General features: G+C 36.6%; 2 long non-coding RNA genes across 2 annotated transcripts; both read left to right on the forward strand.

Annotated features, from left to right (window-relative positions):
* The first annotated feature begins 10,881 nt into the window (after window positions 1-10,881).
* Window positions 10,882-12,466, forward strand: LOC141629711 (uncharacterized). The gene is made up of 3 exons (XR_012537332.1): window positions 10,882-10,982; window positions 11,779-11,834; window positions 12,395-12,466. It is a non-coding gene; the product is annotated as an uncharacterized LOC141629711 (long non-coding RNA).
* Window positions 12,467-17,067: 4,601 nt separating this feature from the next.
* Window positions 17,068-18,675, forward strand: LOC141629714 (uncharacterized). Its single transcript, XR_012537333.1, has 3 exons — window positions 17,068-17,189; window positions 17,986-18,041; window positions 18,604-18,675. It is a non-coding gene; the product is annotated as an uncharacterized LOC141629714 (long non-coding RNA).
* The last annotated feature ends 4,019 nt before the right edge of the window (window positions 18,676-22,694 follow it).

Consider the following 22,694-nt stretch of genomic DNA (forward strand, 5'->3'; position numbering starts at 1 on the left):
CAAGTAAGTTCTATATGACTAAAGAGACCAAGTGAAGTAATCATAAGAGTATGTTCTCAAGATAACTACACGAGGAGACCAAAAGAGAGTTTTGGAACAAAATGACTAATATAAAGTCTTAATCAGAGTTTTGACTAGTTTATGAAAAATTTTGACCAATAGTTTCAACCTTGAGATTTACTTAAGAGCCTAAATGAATCAAAATAACATACTAGTTATAAACAAGTTGCAAGGATTGATATACCGATATCTTCAATAGCCAAGTTTTAACCTCGCAAATGTCATTACTTAACCTCATTATGAAAATGAATTGGTTAAACCTCCTTCTAAAAGGGATATTTTGAAGGACGTGTATTAGATATTACTTATATTTGATAAATGACATTGCCACACATCATTATGACATGAATGAGTTAGAGATCTAAAATCTCTTTCCATAAGGTTGAGATGAGACCTCTTCAAAATAGGAATTTTGAAAGGATATGATGGGAACATATATGGCTTCATCTTAATAACTTTGCAAAGCAACATACATTCCAATTTTGAAATGTTTTCGATTAAGTAATAAATTTCGAAACATGTGGAATTAAGTGGGAATTTAGAAATTATCATGTGAAGACATGGAATTTAGTGGGAGCTATCATCCTCTGAATGTTTACAACTCATTACTCATTAGGAATGACGAGCTAATATCTTCTTTCACAAAGAAGTAATTGAGTTTTCAACTCTGGATGAATTTGGACTATGATGAATTCAATTACATCAAGAAATATTGGATTAGTATTAAGAGATACACATCGTATCAACATACACATAGGTTATTCATGTAGATGAAAATGGAATTGCCATTAGCAGTCATGGTCGTTCATTGAACCTAAGAACGGTTGATCTCATGATTATAAGTTACTAATGTTTCCGCCATTAGAATAATCATGCACATGTCCAATTATAAATCATATGCATAAGAGCATGATGAATCATTGGTAAGCCATAATAGAAACGTCATGAATTCTCGAGTAGAATCCGATGAGTGATTTCGGTGTTTGACGGAATGCTCTATTGTGTGTCAAGAGGTTGCACATATTATAGAAAATTCGAGCACATGTAAGGATTTATGAGAATCCTAAGCCTTTCAAGCTAAAAGGGAAAATAAGAAGTTTGGAAAGATACTTAGTTGAATAAGAAGTTACTCAAAACTAATCTTTCCTAATATGCTAGGACATGTGAGAAGTGCTAGGCTAATCATCTTGACAAATTGTTGCAAGACTCTACAAAACATATACCTAGTGCATTGTGTGTAGATGGAGTACTTGATCAGTGCAAGTTATATCATTCATCACAAATTTGTTCATTATGTGATAACCGATAAGGAAGTTCTTTAAAGATAAAGAACCGAAACCAGGGTCGGGAACCTTGATGTGTACTTGGTAAGGTTCATGCTATGAGTGATAACATGAATATAAAGGATAATACAATTAAGAAGTTTGAACACATGGACACGTAATATGTTAAACTTCTATTGCAATCAACAAGTGTTTACACACTTACGATATGCATCACAAGGTTGTAATATGGTATTGACTACCCGAGTGTGATGTCGACATTTGTCGTTTGAGTTATTATTAACTCACTTTATACTTTGTTACATCCAACGGGTTGTAGAGACAAATTGAACCTCGTTTAAGTGAACATGGATTAGCATTGTATTTGCCCATAGTTACTTACATGAGGTGACGTCTCGAAGTGACTAGAGTGTGATGCGATTGATGGCAAGTTCAAGTGCCATAGAGTCATGTGAGATGACTGGTCGATCACATAGGCAGACTGTTAGGACATTTTATCGGGCCTTATGACCGCTTATAGAGTTCTGGCAAATTTATATAGCCTGGTCGTGGCGAGAGCTGCTATAGTATTCAAATGAGTCGATTCTTTTGACTAAAGACTGTTCGCCTAAGATGGCACAGTTTCAGATTAACATTGATTTGTGTTACTACGACCTTCGTAAATGGGGTCAAATGGGCATATTTTGGGTTATGATGGTTGTGGCTAGTTGAAGGGAATGAGTGCGATAGGAATTGTCCACCCCTAGTCAGGGTTATAACAATATCTCAGGGCCACTCGAGGAGTAATGAACTGGAAATGCGTGGCCACGCTCGGAATGTATCCATGGTGGATAAATCCGGTCAATCAGTTATTCTCCAGATCGAGGAAACCACTCTCGATATGATCACTTGCAAGTACGACCTGAAAGACACCTTGCATTGAGTGAGAGATAGTAATAGGACAAGAGAATTGGTGACGCACACTTGTCGAGGACAAGTGGGAGATTGTTGGAATATGTGTCCTCCGACAATAATGCGGTCACAACTGTTGATCATGATGATCACATGTTTAAGTCTCATTATAAAGAATATAATTGGGAAGTAATATTTACTGTCAACTGGTCCACACATATCGGTAATGATTGGATGACTAGAGTTTGACATTACTGTCGTGCGACGGTGGTGATCAGTTGATCCCCTAGGTCATACCTATAGGGCAACACTGTTAATTGATCAATTAATTGATCGTATAACGTTATGAGTCAATTAATTTAATTAAAATTGACGGACGATTTTGGAAGTAATATTTACGTATTTCATTATAATATGATTTAATGAGATACGGTCTGAGTAATCGAATTGTTTCATTATTCAGATGAAATTATTGTTTAAGGAAACAATTGAAATTGAATGAATTATTATAAATACAATTTATTATGATTTATAATTGGTAAAATATTTTGGTACAAGTAATTGCGAATTACTAAAGTCGATTTTTGTATATGACGTATTTTTATTAATACGTTGATTTTTAATATGTTAAAAATACATAACAAATTTATGTAACATATGACATGTGACATAAGACAAATTGACATTTTGACAAAGATAATATGGAGTCCATATTATCTATGTGTGCCGAAATTAAGGGAAGAATTAGGCTAATATTGTGTTGTTTAAATTAGTGGAGAACATGATGATTACCTAAAGGCTAGCCATGCAAACCCTATTGTTTATTGTGAAGAGCAACTAGAGCATGCATTGGCTCCCTCCACCCCCTTCTTCCATCCGGTTTTTAGAGAGGAAAAACCATTTTGGTTTTTCCTCTTATTTAATTAATATACACAATAATGTAATTGTGGCATAATTCATTTCATTCATTCATCCACCAAAAAATATTTTAGAGAGATAAAATATTTCACCTTCCTCTTCTCCTCTCCTAACCGGTTTTGGGAGATAAAACCAAATTGTTTTGGGTCAATTTTTCTTACAAAATTAATATTGTCTAGTATTCATAATATTAATTTTATTAAGAGTGTGTCTTGGGTATATAGCTTTGGGAGAGATCCTATACTTGGATCTTAGTTCTTCCACTAAGGAAAGCACAAGAACAAGAAAGAAGGTGATCTCTCTTGTGCCCATATAAACCGAATTTCCAATGTAAGGATGAATGTTTCTTCTTTATTTTGTTTATAAGTTTGCATGCATAAGATCACCATTAATTTTATGAGTAAATTAACAAAACATATATTAATATGTTAGTATATAGATCTACTTTTCTATCATAGGATTCCTTTATACAATATTTACTAATTTATTATTTCCATAACTTTATTATTATTATTATTAATATAATTATTATTACCTTTCTATATTATTATTTCCATTTTATTTTATTATTAATTACCGTACAAACCAGATCACACCTATACTATAATAATAAATTTTGGCCCATATAATAATGGCACAAGGCCTAAAGCATAAATATTAACTAAACCCAATTCCCGACTTGCTTACTTCCTTTATTATTTAATTAACGTCTTATTTGTAATTATTATTAGAAATGTCATTTAATCAATTATTAAATAACATAAATTATTCTTATAAGATACGGAGTATTACAGACTTCCCCCCTTAAAATGAACTTCGTCCCGAAGTTCGTCCACAACTACCAGCACATCACTTATAAACATCCTGACAACTAAGCACCATCCAACACAATCATCCATTTACGATTATCAACCACACCAATGTTATCACAAGGTATCACAACAATAACTCAAACATTCGTAGTATCAAATTCCTTCCCCCTAAAAATAAACTTCGTCCTCGAAGTTCTAGATATCAAACAACAAGAATAAACAAACAATTTATTATAACCTCTCAAGAACACGTCGCACACATAGGACAACTATTATCTTTAACACAATATAAATTGATGAATAATAAGTAACAACAATCTCCGATTTCCAAATAGTAAAACCACCTTATATAGTATATCGAACTAATTTTCATTTAAACTAAATTATTTTACTTATTATTCGCTCGTTTAATTCTTATCAACGATGTGTAACTTAACATGGATGCAATTATGTAATTATATACAGTATATGGGTTTAGGGCAACACATTCCGCATATCACTAGACATGTCATTCTACTTCACACAATTCACAATATCAAAATATAAAGAAACAAAAACTTCTATTTGTTCGAGACTAAGGAAAAACATGCTACACTTCTAAAAATTATAAATAAATAATAACTTAATTACTTCTCGAGAATTTATACTTTTATGAAATACAGAGAGTTAGTAAACCATGAGAAAAGAATCAAGTCAAAAACTCATAAGGTCAATTTATAATGCATTTTACAATTTATTTGGTCAAAACGGAAATTTCACAGCAACTTGTCAGAAACTTAGGTCAATTTGTAAAAATCACTATTAATTGTCAAAAACTTACCTTGAAACGTGGCTTATTAATTTAGAATCATATACGAATATTTTAAACAATGTAGTTGTAATTACACTAAATCGACATGTAGTTTTTAAATGGCAAGTTTAACAAAAACATGGCGCAAAAACATCACTGTACTGGAATATTCTGACCACTGCCCACTAAAATATTTATTTCTCCTAAACCGTATGTTATTTGAACACGAGACCAGTGACATATGAAAGTTAACTCACAAGGCTATCACACATAAAAATCTCATATAAGAATTTTAATCAGGCAATAAACGGCAGCCAAAATAATCAAGGGTAAAAATCTCGTGAAATCAACCAAAATCACATTCTTCACAATTCCACCCAATAATTAGTACTTTACATGTTTATTCATATTCACTCCTTCCACATACATGCCCACATACGTCTTCATATCAAAGTGCTTAAAACAATGATTAAAAGAAATCATGTCACATCCCTCCTCCGTAAAATAAGGTTATGCCCCCGTAACCGCAACCATTAATGACAACAATACGCAACCAAGACAAACCAAATCCCTAAGAGAAATATACTATATTACCCCACACTTTCAAGTATTCTCTCAAGGTTCCCGGTTCAAAACTTAGAGAGCCATGGTACGAATTAAGGCGCGCTTCTTAATCGCACTAAGAGGGGCTCCTAACAGTTTTAACCCGAGGTTCATTTTATTTAGACACATCCTAAGTTCATTATTATTCATTAGTTAGGCCTGTGGATCGTTTTGCTCTGATACCACTTTGTAACACCCCCATTTATTTAGGAGCCTTTAGCTAGACATCCCAAGTAAATAAGAGCGTTACCATCTTGGTTTCCCGAGTTAGTGAATAACAAAGTACAACAAACCAAAGTACTTTAAATAAAAACTTTAATGATTACATATGTCTTACAATTTTTAATCAACTAGAACTTAGTGTAAAAATAAATACAACTCGCAGCGGAAATTAAATAAGTGATATAACTAAATTTGTGATCAAGACTCTTGCAGGTCCGAAAGGTCACACGCCCAAGCTCCCCATATCCAGCCAACTCAAAACCTTCTATTTAAATCTGCTCCCCATTTAACCGAAAATATTAAATGGTTCACCACAGGACTCCATCAATTAAAGCAGGCATCAATTTTATTTTGACACAGAAGCAAACACGTCAACTAATGGTTGAGTAGGAAACGAAACAATGAATGAGAATAAAGCAACCTGCAATATCACTGATAAACAAATAAACTTTAACACCACATTCCCGTTCACTCCACACCACCGCACACAGTCACTTCTAGACACACAGTCATACTCCATTTCCCACAACCGCACACACCCACTTCTAGACACACAGTCATACTCCTCTTCTAGACACACAGTCATACTCCAGGACACACAGTCCAATGGACACACAGTTCCGCCTCAGACACACAGCATGGATAAACTGGACACACAGTCCCGCATCAGACACACAGTCTGGATACACACAAAACTCATCTCCAAACTCCAACAACAATCAATAATAATGACATAAGGCAGAAACTCCAGAAAGATAATAAAAGACCGCTGTAACAGTTAAACATAAACTTCACCTATCCACCGCCTCATACATTTAATCCATCCTTAGCAATAACAGAAATAGGACAAGATTGAGTAGTTTCCTACCTGGCAAGCAAATCCAATTAAGCAGCTAAAAGCGCTCCAAATAATTAAAGCACACGAACCCGACTATAAATTCTTCACAAATCGTCACCTAACATAAATATATAATTCAATTCAATTATTTATTTTTAATTATAATTTATTATATTAATTATTTACTTTATTTATACTTCATTATTAGTTATCATTATTAATTATCATATTTTATTCATAACCTATTATTATTAATTATTATGATATACGAAAACCCGCATTAAACCCGACTTAGAAACCCGACTCAACGATTATTAGTTAATTAATTAATTAATTACGTTAGTTATAATCTTGTATAATATCCTTATAAAAACCCGTTTCAATAAGTGAAGATCCGACTACTTTATTAATACCCGAGTAACCCAAATAAAACCCGATTTAAATAAGATCCAAACCCATTCAAACCCACGACACTCATGTGAAAATCACACACCCCCCAAACCATACACATGGTTTAAACCGTATAAACCACCCCCCTTTACACCCACCATTCCCGACACACCTGCTACCCAGCAACACCACAAACCCCACCGCCACCAGCTTGCAACCCAATACACCCAAACACCCACTGACCACCAGCCTAGCCATCCCCTACTACTCCCACCCTCACGCCCCAGTAACAACAATCATGAACAAAACCAACTACCGAAAACCCGATATACACAAACACCGTGTAAAGAACCCCTCGCCAATACCACCACAGCCACCATTACCACCTCTGGCCACCACCGTTGACACCACTGTCTCACGGTGACTCCAAGGGTGGTCCCTAACCCCTAGTACAGCCACAAAACAACCGTGATTCCCGTCCTAATCCAGCCGCGACAATTCCCCTGCTCTCCCCTAGTTTCGCGAAAATCCGGCCACCACCAACACCAACCACCACCAGCCACCCTACCGATACTCCCACTATGGACGACCCAACCTCCAGGAACCAACCAACCCATGCCTGACTCAATACCAGTCACAAACAAGGGTTTAAACCCGAGTAAACCCATACTACAACCCCCTTTAAACCACCCTCGAAAACACCCTTCAAACACCCCTTTCCCGTCGGTCAACAGAGGTCAAATAAAGTCAACGGTGATCCTTGGTCATCCACGGTCACAACGGTACTTACGGCCTGATCTAAGGTGGTCTAGATTACAAGTTATAATATGCTAAAGTGTATACATAAGATGGTCTGAAATATTACCTTGAGTCGATTAATTGGTTTTGTTAATTCCTTCTTCTTTCCGTCTCCTAAAGCTCCTCCTTTTTAATTTGTGATTAACTTCCCGGATTTAATAAGGTATTTATAGTGTAGGATTATAGAGAATACGAGGTCAATTAGGAAACTATCATAACTTACCCTATTCCAATTAGTATAGGAATTACCATTATTATAATTACCATTATATTATTATTACTACATATCTTACCATAAATAGGAATTACCTTATACAATATTTACTAATTTATTATTTCCATAACTTTATTATTATTATTATTAATATAATTATTATAACCTTTCTATATTATTATTCCATATTATTTTATTATTAATTCCCATACAAACCTGATCACACCTATACTATACTAATAAATTTCGGCCCATATAATAATGGCACAAGGCCCAAAGCACAAATATTAACTAAACCCAATTCCCGACTTGCTTACTTCCTTTATTATTTAATTAACGTCTTATTTGTAATTATTATTAGAAATGTCATTTAATCAATTATTAAATTACATAAATTATTCTTATAAGATACGGAGTATTACAGTCTTCCCCCCTTAAAATGAACTTCGTCCCGAAGTTCGCCCAGAACTACCACCACATCACTTATAAACATCCTCACAACTAAGCACCATCCAACACAATCATCCATTTACGATTATCAACCACACCAATGTTATCACAAGGTATCAAACAATAACTCAAACATTCGTAGTATCACACCACCAATCATGACAAGTAAGGAAGAAGGCCTCATTGGCCATGACAACAAGAATGACGAGCTACTTACATTAATTCATGATACCATTGGGGAGCAGCTAGTGATGTTTGTGGTCTATGGGATGACGAATTTAAAGGATTAGTCAATCCCTACATTGGCAATGCTATGACCTTAGACCAAGGCTTTGTTGATCCTTGTCATCACTTGACAGATGGGTCACCACCATGAAGAACACAATGTGCAAAGGTTTATTGAAGATCTTTATAATGAAAATGAACAAGCCTTCGACTACTTCTACAAGGTATTGAGCAACATCAACAACACCTTAGCTATGCCCCCTTGACATATCATTCAAGAGTGAGAGTTTGGTGGAGTCCTCCCTAAACCACCATTTGTAAATATTCTAACCCTTAACTTGCATTCTACTTCTCATATTGCATTTTTGTCAATTTTGGAATTGCAATCTCATACTTTGATCAAGATCTTCATTATGAGAGAAAGTGTGGGAGGGATTTTAATGTGTTTTGATATGTAGTGTTTGATCTAGTGTGGGGATAGCAATTGCCTAGGCTAACCGAGCCTTCATAGTGAACCCACAATGTTGAACAAAGGAACGAAGAAAAAATGATACCGGAAATGAAGATCCCCACCGGTGGAACTGAACTCGTGGGTACAGGAGAAGATCCGAGCATCCCAGGGGGAATTTGCTCGAGCTGGCCCTGATCCGAGCATCGTGGCTCTAAGACGCTCGTCTTAGGAATGCTAAAATTGAAAATTTTAGTCTGTTTAAAAATCTGGGTAGATTACACAGAAGACGCCCGTCCCAGTCTTGAAGACGCTCGTCTTGCCTAGAATCCGCGCGTCCTGGCTGCTTCAAAAGTTTAAGTTTCACACTGTCTATGAATCCGAGCGCCCCCAAGTGAAGACGAGCGTCTCCTGTAGAAATCTGCTCGTCTCCTGAAGAATCCGCGCGTCCCAGTACGGGTTAGAAATTCGTGAGCTGACTGACTGAGGATCCGAGCGTCCAAAGTCCAAGACACTCATCTCCTGCTGCTAATCGGCTATAACACGGGATTCAAATCCTTCTTCCCCAATTCATATCTTTCTTATATAAACACAAACATACACCCTTCTCCCTTCTCCCTCAATCCCCTCATCAACAAAACACAAATTCCTCAACCAAATTCACCTACATCAAAAGAAAACTTCCTCATAACACAATTAAACTACTCCCTTATCAACAAAACACCATCCAAACATTAAAATCCTCATAAATTAAATTGATTTTCTAGGGTTTGAGCACAATTTCGAAAATCCTAAAATCAATTGGGAATTGATTGAAGCTTGAGGAAACAAGGAGCATTCAAGCACAATATTGGTTTGTTGATACAAGTTTGACAAGGAGAACAATATGGCAAGAACAAAAGGTGGAAACAAGGCACCCACAACCTCAAATCTTTCCAAAAGGCAACAAGCTCTTCTAGCCTCAAAGGCTATGGTAGTGCATCAACCAAGGGTGGAGATTCAAGAAGTTGCTACTCCTATGGTGGAAGCTACACCTACTCCGGTCATTGAACAATTGCAAGATTATCCGGAGGTAACTTTCATAAAAGATTCTCATAGGAAAGCATTTGTATCCCTTACTAGGAAGATTATTTTGCCTACCAAATTCATATGTCAAGATGCCTTAGATAAGTTGGGTTTGCTTGAGAGGACTAAGAATTTTTTCGAGTCTATGAAGTTGAAAACCCTCTTTGAAATGCAATAATTGACTTACCCTTCCCTTACCATGGAGTTTGTAAGCTCCTTGAAGGTGACTATGGTAGATACTCGAAAAAGTGTTGAATTCCGCCTAGAAAACAAGGATAGACGAATGTCAATGAGTGAGTTTGGCAAAGTGTTTGGTCTTGAAGAACACTATCATTAAGTGAAAAAGCCTTCCCAATATGATCCCGCACCCCTTTGGAAAGCGATAACCGGGCAAAAATTTAAGTCTTTCCATGAGTGCCATGTTCTTTATGTCCACCATCCGGGTATAAGGGTATGGCACAATTTTGTGGGCAACAATTTAATTGCAAGAAAAGGCACCAACCACTTTACCGAGCTCGACTTTGTCTACCTTGAATCCACCATGAATGTCAACAAAAAGTTCACCAAGGAATACAACATACTTCAACTCCTAATTGATCGGTGGCTTACAATTGACCATGGTAAAGATGGAGCGGCTTTTATTGTGAATGGAGGATTAGTAACATGGCTTGTAATACCCGGTATTTTAATATGATATTATATTAGGCCGAGTTACCAGCTGGGTCGTGTAGTGTATTTGTGACTCGGGTAATTATGTGACTCGGGTTTTAATTAATCTAACTAGGCTAGGCCCGTATCGTCTTAATAGCACCTATCCTATATGTATAACCCATCTAACCAAACCCTAATCTCCCTATCACCATATTTATTTTTAACCATGAGAAAAGAGAGAAAAGAGAGAAGAGGGAGCCGTGTGTGAAGGGAGCCGCGTGAGGCATTGCGAGGCGATTTCTCAGCCTATTCTCATCCTATTTCGTAAGTAGACTATCCTATTACCTCTTTATTCAATTATTAGCATAATTATAGTAGTATTGGGATAATTTTCGTAACCCTAGAATTGGTTAGGGGGTTTTTGATTATAAATTGTATGAGATAAATGAATGGAATAGTTACAGCAATTACAGATTCGTTGGTCTGTGTTATTTGAGTGTTTTACCTATCTTAAATTCGTGGGATACAAAAAGTTAAAGAAGAGACTCATATTTATTCCAAGCCTAGTTTATGCCTGTGAAAATTGGTAGCATTTCACAGCGTGGTTTTTCCTGAAGAAATTATTTGTGAACGTCTATCTAAAAAGTCCGCGAATCAGTAGAGGCTGAAAGATTACTTCTAAAACATAATTTAGATATTGAATTGGTACTGGGTCTTTTTTATATATTTAATTTAAAGAGTTTAGATGAGTTAGGCGTTGGTTTTACTTAGAAATCATTTGTGAAACTCGTTTTATGAATCAATACTTTTTATGCGACGGTTTCTGTCAGTTTTTAGAAATCAGTCTGAAAACTCTTTATAAGTTTAGAATTTGAGAAAAACACGTTAGATATAATTTGTAGCTATGACTCATGGAGTTCCAATCCAATTGGCCTTGTATCAATTTGATTTTTCTGGAATTAGTTATGTATTTTATTCCGAGTCTGTCATGTGCTGGAAAATCAGGAAAAATCGTGTTTGTTCTTTAAGTTGATATTCCTATTAAGTTATGATGAGTCTAGGTTATGTGCATGATTATTTGATTGAGTAGGTGGTAATTATACATAATTATGTTATGTAGGTGACGGATATGTGAAGGATCATAATTGATTGCTTGTGTGCTTGGATTGCGAAAAGGTAGAGAAATACACTTGACTTATTATCGTTGTTGTTGAATTGTGTTGACTTGATTCATGGTTGTTGATTTACGTTATGATTCATATACGGGAAGGTGATTGACTGAATTGATCGTATTGAGTATGATATCACAACATCGGGTAACCGGCATGATTTTATGATTTATCAGTTCAATGATATATATATATTGTGTTGCATTAATTTTTTTGAGCATGCATATGCATTGGAGATGGAGGATGTTGGGGTGATGTGGTGTGGTGATGATGATGTTGTGATAAGGCCCAGGCGGGTTCTGCAGGACTTGCCCTGGTGTCCTCAACAAGCGAGTCGGCGGATCGGCTACGGTCGATATATATAGTCTACCGGGATCGGTATGGTCATGGCGTTCGGTTATGAGTTATGAGACTGGTTATGAGATATGAGTCGAGATGGAGATGGAGGTGACGGAGGAGCATGCATATCATATTTTTGTTTGTTGTTTCATTGTTTTCCCTACTCAACCTCGTGGTTGACCCTGTGTATTCGTGAACACCTGTGATGACCCAAATATTGGCGAGCAGACTTGACAGGTTTAAGAGATAGAACGGGAGCTTGGTGGGCGTGAGACACTGGATCAGAAGACTTAGTAGCTAGATCATCATCTAGAAGACTTCCACTTTTTTTTTTATGTTAGTTCTTTGTAATTTGACGTAAAAGAGGTTTTGTAATAATTAAGTTAAAGTAATTATATAATTTTGCCTTGGAGTTTAATTTGTTATTCACTACCTCGGGAAACCGAGATGGTAACAGTCCGGTTTATTAGGGAATGTCTTGCTAAGGGCTCCTTCATAAACCGGGGTGTTACAAAGTGGTATCAGAGCGAACGATCCTCATGCCTAAACCAATGAACCCAATGAACATAGGATGTGTCTAAATAAAATAAACCCTTGGGAATAAACTGTTAGGAGCTCACAGTGCGGTTAAGAAGGCGCCCTTAATGCGTGCTCTTTTGCCCTCTCAGTTTTGAACCAGGTAACTCGAGATAAATTGAGTGAATGGGGTAGTTAGAAGGAAAACCTTGGATATAATCGAGTGGATGTACACCTTGAGACCTATATATTCTAACCATGCTGCAGGACAACGTTACGGTAGGTATTTTGTATGAATGATGACGTGATCATATGATGTTGTGGAGATGAGAAATAAATTTTCGTGTTCAGGTTGATAATCAATGAAGTGTTGGATTGTGGTAATCGTGAGCGTAGAAATAATTGCGAATTGATGATATTTATCTGGATGGATGTTGAATGATGTGTTGATAGTACTACTATGTCTAGTAATATGCGGTTATGTGATCCCGAAGCCATGCTAGTATAGTGTTGTGATAGTAATTAGAAACACTATTGAATTGCATGTTTATAGTCATAACAATCGTGATTTAGATGTACGGAGTAGATCGAGATGCGAAGGGATTCTATGGGGTAGATGTTACGAAGTACACAGTGTGAGATTTAATTTGGGATGGGTTAATATGCATAGTATGTTCATAAGAGCTTGTAACATAGTAAAGAATGACCTAGTGCTGAAACTCGTTTTGTTTGATTTTACTCTTTAATTGACCTTACTGCCATTTATTTTCTGTTTATTGCCTATGGATGAAAATTTTATGGGAGATATCCTCGGGAGTTAGTGTTCATTTGGCGTTAGATTTATGCTTATAGGATATACGGATTAGGAGTAATAAATATTTTAGTGGGCTGTGGTCAGGAAGTTCCTGTGCAGTGATGTTTTGACCAACGATTTTGTAAAAATCCTCATTTAAATTGTATTAATAATTTTTGCATAATTCCAACTCCATCGATCAGAAGATTCGCATATGTTTTCAAATTGATAAGCCATGAAAATTCTTGATGTCTCTATATTAAATGGTAAGTTTTGCAAACTGACCCAAGTTTCGGACCAATTGCTGTCACATACTTGTTTGGACCAACTGAGTTGTAAAATCCTTTAAAAATTGAATTCTTGAGCTTTGGACCTCATTCTTTTTCTCACGAATTATTAACTCTCTGTATGTTATAAAAGTAATATAACTCAAGTTTTCGTTGAACGGTTATTTATTCGTGATTTTTGGAAGTTACAACGTGAATCATAACTTTTAAAATGTGAATTCTATGTTGAGTTTTCATACAGTTGTTCGATTATTTCATGAGCCTTATTAATGTGAAATTATAGTGTCCTTATATGATGATAGTAGCACACATATTCATTGGTTATGTATCTTAACAAGTGAAAAAAAAAATTAAAGTTTAGTTTATAACATTGTTGGCATGATAGTATGTGTGAAATTGAATAGCTTAATCTGATCCTTAATCGAGGGTGAAATATTTTATACGAGTCCAGTTGTTGCATATTTTATATATGTTTGGCATGTTGTAATATCTCTGGTGTGTTCATCATATTTGTATAGTGGTCGGATATATATAAATATAAAACTATATTGTCATATCTTGGTAAAGTTGGTGGCGTTAAATGTTAACTTGATTGTTCTAATATACTCGCGTGAATATTTATAATAATTATGTTTAAATGTTTACACATGGATGGTAGTAATGAGTATGTCTAAATGTTCACACATGTAGGATGTCATCTGAGTTCTCATGTCTTTTATGTGAGTCTGTGTGCCTATAGTTATACTTATTACTTTCATTGCATTAATTTATTTCAGTTGAACCTAAACTTATGATATGATAATAAAATAGTGTTGTTGTTCCTTATTGGATATGTTCATAGTTGTATTGTCATGAAATGCTAAGGTGATTGTTGCAATTGTCACGATATTTGAAATATAGTTGATATAGTTACGATATAGTTACGATATTTGAAATATATTCTCGAACCGTCGAATTATAATGAGATAACCCTTTGATGATTCACATGTCATGCGTATGTTTAAATGATAGTCGTTATAGTTACGTTTAATTGAGCCGCGAGTTGCCTATTTGTTCAAACCGTGCAAACCAGAGAACTTGTTCACCTTACTAATCTTTTGTCATAGATAATGTTTTACAAGTTATATGATGGTATATGTACATGTTTAAGTTGTTTATGCGATATCTTTTATTTTTGCTGAAAATGAATTATACTGAGTTGATGGATACAATTGAATGGTATGGTTGCTAAAATGTTAAACATATGTGTGATATGGAAGTAATTTTGTTGTTATTGTGAATCATATAACTATTAATACTCAGTTGTAATTTCAGTTGTTTGGCTTCTACATTATTAAGTTAATTACTCATGACGCCTTACATCGATGGTTCCGTAAGGAGTTTAACTGGGAATTTTATAGTGTGCCTCCGATCTAAACTAATAATCTTCTTATATTGACTATATTGTTAGACTCTTGTCTAGTTCTTATGACGTGATAAATCGTTTTAAAATTTAACATGTAATTGAGTTGGTACTTATACTTTTGTGTGACCATGCAACCTGTGATAAATAGATCTGTAATAAAGAGGTAAAATTTTGATTGAACACGGTTAATTTGTAGTTACTTGCTTTACATTATGGTACGAATCGTATGCTTTGACGAGACGTCACCAGGGAATGTGTACTATCTAAGAGGTCTCCGATTAAATGTCGTAGTCGTGTTAGCCGTGAATATAACTGAGTAAAGAAGTGCGACTAAAATCCTGATGTTGAGGTAATAGTCGTTCATTAGTAAAGATAGGACTGAAATGAATAAGATGAACCTGTAAATTACGAAATATGAGTGGACACATAAGCTTGTATTGTTTGAAGGAATTGAGTTAAGTTTATCTGATCTTGAGTTAAATGGATTCTATGGACGGCTCTGTTATAAGATTTATGTTAAGAAAGTTATTCACCGTCCAAAGATGAAAGTAAAAGTTTTGAAAATGAAGTTAAATTTTGTCGTGTGAGTATAAATTCGAATGAGATTTCCGGCCATTAATGTCGGTTGTATGGTTTCATGATATTTGCTAGTCTGGGGGAATGAAGCTAGAACGGAGTCACAAATAGTGGGTTAATTTAGTCATGTTGTTCGTTCATGTAGTGAATTGATGGGTTGTGGTTAGTTACGAATGTCAAAACGGGAAATGTAATGTGGTGATTTAAGTGAGTTGTGTGTTAACATGGTATGTTGATATTAGCATGATATGTAATGAATATTTGTAAAATTGGTGTAGTTAAAATACATTTAATCTTTTATGTCATGGTGTTGGGTGCAGTTTAAATATATTTAACACCAAGAATGAAATTTTATGTATGATAGTATTGTATGTTAACTTTCCAATATCGCTGTTTACTCGCTTGACTGACTCGACCAATAAGCTTGTAAAATTTGCCAATCAATGTGCATTCGTCATTCGTCATTCGACCAATATTTCTTGGAAAATATGCTATTTGACATGAACCATATGTGAGCACCTAAGCATGTTCATCTTTGTAACCTGAGTAGTAATGTATAAATTAGATTGACAAGCAGATCCTGTGAATGTTATTGCATGTATTGATTGATATGAAGAGTGTTTAGATTAATACTGAAATGTCTTAAGTTATTCAACGTGGCTTTTGCTCCGATCCGTGGCGATGTCTTTGTGCAAGAATCGTAGCTTCCTTGAGAGAGCTTGTATATTGATTGTCTTCGATAGGGATTAGTTAACTTGAGCATGAGTTGTGAATCTCTTATCCTCTTTCGATTGTTAGCGAGTTTGAGAACTTTTGTTATAATAATGAAGGTTACGGGGACGTAACCATGTTTAAGGAGGGTAGGATTGTAAAATCTTTATACTTTCATTTGTGATTTCTCAGTTTGGCTATATTGATTATGCGTTGTGTGGGTATGTTGGAGTGTTACATGATGTGTTTCTGTTATGGTTAAACTTCGGGGACGAAGTTTATTTTAAGAAGGGTGGAATGTAATACTGCGTTTAATATTCAATTTGGTGGGTGCCTTACATACTTTTGTATATGCGTTTCATAATTCGTTTGCGTTGGTTGGTAGAGAGGGTAAACTTCGGGTCGAAGTTTCTTTTAAGGAGGGTAGACTGTAATACCCGGTATTTTAATATGATATTATATTAGGCCGAGTTACCAGCTGGGTCGTGTAGTGTATTTGTGACTCGGGTAATTATGTGACTCGGGTTTTAATTAATCTAACTAGGCTAGGCCTGTATCGTCTTAATAGCACCTATCCTATATGTATAACCCATCTAACCAAACCCTAATCTCCCTATCACCATATTCATTTTTAACCATGAGAAAAGAGAGAAAAGAGAGAAGAGGGAGCCGTGTGTGAAGGGAGCCGCGTGAGGCATTGCGAGGCGATTTCTCAGCCTATTCTCATCCTATTTCGTAAGTAGACTATCCTATTACCTCTTTATTCAATTATTAGCATAATTATAGTAGTATTTGGATAATTTTCGTAACCCTAGAATTGGTTTGGGGGTTTTTGATTATAAATTGTATGAGATAAATGAATGGAATAGTTACAGCAATTACAGATTCGTTGGTCTGTGTTATTTGAGTGTTTTACCTGTCTTAAATTCGTGGGATGCAAAAAGTTAAAGAAGAGACTCATGTTTATTCCAAGCCTAGTTTATGCCTGTGAAAATTGGTAGCATTTCACCGTGTGGTTTTTCCTGAAGAAAGTATTTGTGAACGTCTATCTAAAAAGTCCGCGAATCAGTAGAGGCTGAAAGATTACTTCTAAAACATAATTTAGATATTGAATTGGTACTGGGTCTTTTTCATATATTTAATTTAAAGAGTTTAGATGAGTTAGGCGTTGGTTTTACTTAGAAATCATTTGTCAAACTCGTTTTATGAATCAATACTTTTTATGCGACGGTTTCTGTCAGTTTTTGGAAATCAGTCTGAAACCTCTTGATAAGTTTGGAATTTGAGAAAAACACGTTAGATATAATTTGTAGCTAAGACTCATGGAGTTCCAATCAAATTGGCCTTGTATCAATTTGATTTTTCTGGAATTAGTTATGTATTTTATTCCGAGTCTGTCATGTGCTGGAAAATCAGGAAAAATCGTGTTTGTTCTTTAAGTTGATATTCCTATTAAGTTATGATGAGTCTAGGTTATGTGCATGATTATTTGATTGAGTAGGTGGTAATTATACATAATTATGTTATGTAGGTGACGGATATGTGAAGGATCATAATTGATTGCTTGTGTGCTTGGATTGCGAAAAGGTAGGGAAATACACTTGACTTATTATCATTGTTGTTGAATTGTGTTGACTTGATTCATGGTTGTTGATTTACGTTATGATTCATATACGGGAAGGTGATTGACTGAATTGATCGTATTGAGTATGATATCACAACATCGGGTAACCGGCATGATTTTATGATTTATCAGTTCAATGATATATATATATTGTGTTGCATTAATTTCTTTTGAGCATGCATATGCATTGGAGATGGAGGATGTTGGGGTGATGTGGTGTGGTGATGATGATGTTGTGATAAGGCCCGGGGCGGGTTCTGCAGACTTGCCCTGGTGTCCTCAACAAGCGAAATGGCGGATCGGCTACGGTCGATATATATAGTCTACCGGGATCGGTATGGTCAAGCGTTCCGGGTTATGAGTTATGAGACTGGTTATGAGATATGAGTCGAGATGGAGATGGAGGTGACGGAGGAGCATGCATATCATATTTTTGTTTGTTGTTTCATTGTTTTCCCTACTCAACCTCGTGGTTGACCCTGTGTATTCGTGAACACCTGTGATGACCCAAATATTGGCGAGCAGACTTGACAGGTTTAAGAGATAGAACGGGAGCTTGGTGGGCGTGAGACACTGGATCAGAAGACTTAGTAGCTAGATCATCATCTAGAAGACTTCCACTTTTTTTTTATGTTAGTTCTTTGTAATTTGACGTAAAAGAGGTTTTGTAATAATTAAGTTAAAGTAATTATATAATTTTGCCTTGGAGTTTAATTTGTTATTCACTACCTCGGGAAACCGAGATGGTAACAGTCCGGTTTATTAGGGAATGTCTTGCTAAGGGCTCCTTCATAAACCGGGGTGTTACATGGCTAGCCAAACACTTTAACCCGGATTTCAACAAAGACAAGACATATAAACCGGTTAAAGGAGGCAATCTTCTTGATTTGGCCACTATGATCAACAAGTTCCATTGGGTCAAGATTGATAATCTTGACAACAAGTATGAGTGGCTCACTAAAGAAGCTAAGTCCTTCATCTTGCCTAACAAGATATGACGCATCAATGTCCGAAGTCCAAGCTACCTTCTACCCGTCTCCGATGAAGCCGAAATGATTATGAAGCAACATAGGGAATCGCATGCCAAGCCCTCCTCCTCCTCTATTGTGACTCCACCATATCCGTTTGCCTATCGTGAATTCACACCAATTGGCACTAATGTCGTGGTAGGCAACGACTAATTGACCTAATTGATGCAACATATGCATAAGGAAGCTCATGAGGATCGGGTCAATGCTTACCAAGCTCAATATCCGCCCCTCCTATACTTAGCTAGGCAAGGATTACTTGATCCTTCATGTCCTTTGCCTAGTTGGGCGGATAGGGAAGTATTCTTTCCGAGTGCTTATAGAGATGCCACCGTGGATAGAGAAGGTACTAAGGGGAAGGAGATTGTTGAGAGCGGGGAAGGTAGTGACTCTTGTAATGAGGAAGAAGAGGAAGAAGTGCAAGGTTCAGGTGATGGAAATGGTTAAGCCTCCGGGTCCATGGAGGTAGATGATGATGATGATAATGAGGATGATGATGATAGCGATGATAGTGATGAGGATGTCGCCATGAGCGACAATTGAGGATTGACAAGCTCTTGGAGGATGCCACATATTCCATTGTGAGTTTTCTACACCTCCTCTAGCTTTATTTATTTCTCTTGTTTTCAAATTTTTTTATCTTGATCAATTGTTTTGAGTCCTAGCAACACTTAGAGGACTCCCACCTCGGTCTCATTGAGGTGTCTTAGATTTTTCCCACTTGTACAATCCAAAATGACAATTAGTTTCATGCATTGCATACTTGTGCATGAAAAATCCTATTTTTGACATTAGGAATAGTGTCTTACTTGGTTTGGGGAAGTTCAAGCACACGCATTGGGAGTTAATCTAAATTAGCTCTCCAACCAATAAATTCATGCATCATATAGTGTAGTATAAATTGCATCACTTTCATTAAACCTGGTCTGCTGCTGTGAGGCAAACAAACCTGGTCTGCGTATTGTGCAACAAACCTGGTCTGCTGCTGTGAGGGGATGCAGAATGTTTCAGGTGGCCATTAAACTTAAACGTTTAAAAACCCCCCTTAAGAGACTTAATAGGGAAGGGTATGGTGATATTATTAACTCTGCTAGTGCAGCCAAAATGTATCTTCAGGAGGTACAAACAACGCTCCACTTGGATCCTAGGAACCTGGTTCTGCAGTCTGAAGAAAAGATTGCCTCTAACACTTTCAAGGAATTAGATGAGGCTAAGAATCTGTTTCTGGGGCAAAAAGCTAAGATGCAATGGATGTGTTGTAATGATGATAACACCCATTATTTCCACAGTTCTATTAGAGCTAGAAGAGCTCAGAATAAGGTTCTGGCCATTAAGGATATGACTAGCAGGCTTTGTTCTGACAATTCTTCCATTGAAGCTGCTTTCATTGATTATTACATTTCCTTGCGTGGCAGCTCTGCTCATGTGACCACTGTCAATGCTGGTGTAATTAGAAGGGGCAAAATTATTACCCCTGATCAGTGTATCAATCTTTGTCAACCTGTGACTGCTGCTGAGATCAAACAGGCCCTCTTCTCCATTCCTAATGAGAAAGCCCCTGGTCCTGATGGATACTCTGCTGGGTTCTTTAAGGATGCTTTCCCTGTGATTGGTGAGGATGTTATTGCAGCTGTGATGGAATTCTTTGCTAATGGTCAACTGTTGCAGCAAATTAATTCTACAGTGTTGACACTTATTCCTAAAAAAAAGGTCCCTTGTTCTGTGTTGGATTTCAGGCCTATTGCTTGTTGCAATGTTCTTTTTAAAAGCATCTCCAAAGTCATATGTGGCAGGTTGGCTGGGGCATTAGCTGATATTATCAGTCTTAATCAGAGTGCTTTCATTCAAGGAAGGGACATTGTGGACAACATTATGATTTGTCAAGATCTTGTAAGGCTCTATAATAGGAGAGCTTGCTCTTCTAGGGTAATGATGAAAATTGATTTAAGGAAAGCCTATGATTCAATTGAGTGGACTTTTGAGGAGGACATGCTATATGCCTTTAAATTTCCTCCTAAGATGATTAATTGGATCATGCAGTGTGTGACTACACCTACATACACTATCTCTCTCAATGGATCTCAGTTTGGCTATTTCAAGGGTAGGAGAGGACTTAGACAAGGAGATCCTATGTCTCCTCTTCTTTTTACTCTTTGCCTTGAGTATTTTACTAGGATCCTTGATCTTGTGACCCTAAAACCCCAGTTTAGGTTTCACCCTCTGTGCAAGGCAATGGGTTTGTGTCATCTGGCATTTGCAGATGACCTTCTTATTTTTTGCAGAGGGGATCAGGATTCTGTAAAGATTATTATGAGGGCTTTTATGAGTTTTTCTGATGCTTCTGGTCTCTGCATGAACAAGGATAAATCTGATATTTTTATGAATGGAGTTCCTAACCCTGTAGCTGAAGAAATTCTTCTTTTATCTGGGTTTCAGAAGGGCAAATTCCCTTTCAGATACCTTGGTATTCCTATTTCCTATAAGAGACTGTCTAATCTGGAATGCAACAAGCTTGTTGAGAAAATGGTGGAGAGGATAAGGAGCTGGGGGGCTAAGCATCTCAGCTATGCTGGGAGACTGGTTCTTGTTCGAACAGTTTTATCTCAGCTGCATAGTTACTGGGCAAGAGTTTTCCTGTTGCCAAAGGGAATCATTCATAAGGTAGAGTGTATATGTAGAGCTTACCTTTGGTCTGGCAGTGATGAGCATCACAAAGTCCCTGCAGTCTCATGGGACACCTGCTGTTTGCCTAAAATCTATGGCGGATTGGGCATTGATAATTGTCACATGAGGAATATTGCAATGCTTGGAAAGTATATTTGGTGGGTGGCTAATAAGAAGGACTGTCTCTGGGTGAAGTGGGTTCACCATGTTTATATAAAGCAAGCAGACTGGTGGTTATATACTCCTTCTATTTCCACTAGCTGGACATGGAGACAGTTATGCAAGGTTAAGGATAAATTGCACAGTGGTTTTCTGAGCAATCACTGGCTGGCTAAACCGTATTGTTCTGATCTGGTCTATAATTGGCTCCTCAATGCTCATGGCAAGAAAGTATGGCTTCCTCTGGTGTGGAACAGGCTCAGTTTACCCAAGGACAATTTCATTTGTTGGCTCTTTATTCAACAAAGGCTGCAGACTAAGGATAGATTATTGCGGTTTGGTGATATTAATGATGGTTTATGCTATCTTTGTGGCATGGCACCTGAAACACACAGTCATCTGTTTTTTTATTGTAGTTTCAGTGCTAGATGTGCAGGAAAGATCAGGCAGTGGCTGGGTGTTGATTGGCATGAGGATATCATCACTTGGGGTCTGAAATGGCATTGCAAATCCTTGCTGAAGAAGAAAATCATACTGGCTGTGCTGTCTAGTCTGATTTACCTGATCTGGGAAACACGTAACAAATGTAGAGTAGAGCAACTCGTGCAGCATCCTGATTGTCTTGTGCATAGAGTCCAGGAACGAGTTAAAGCTAGGATGAATGTATTAAAAGTTGAGAGCATTAGAAGTAGAGATATAGCATGGGTTAATTCTGTATTAGCCTACTAAATATCTTGTGCCTTGTATGGTGAAGTTGGTGTCTTG

This window comes from Silene latifolia, chromosome 2, assembly GCF_048544455.1.
Source record: "Silene latifolia isolate original U9 population chromosome 2, ASM4854445v1, whole genome shotgun sequence".
NCBI lineage: Eukaryota > Viridiplantae > Streptophyta > Magnoliopsida > Caryophyllales > Caryophyllaceae > Silene > Silene latifolia.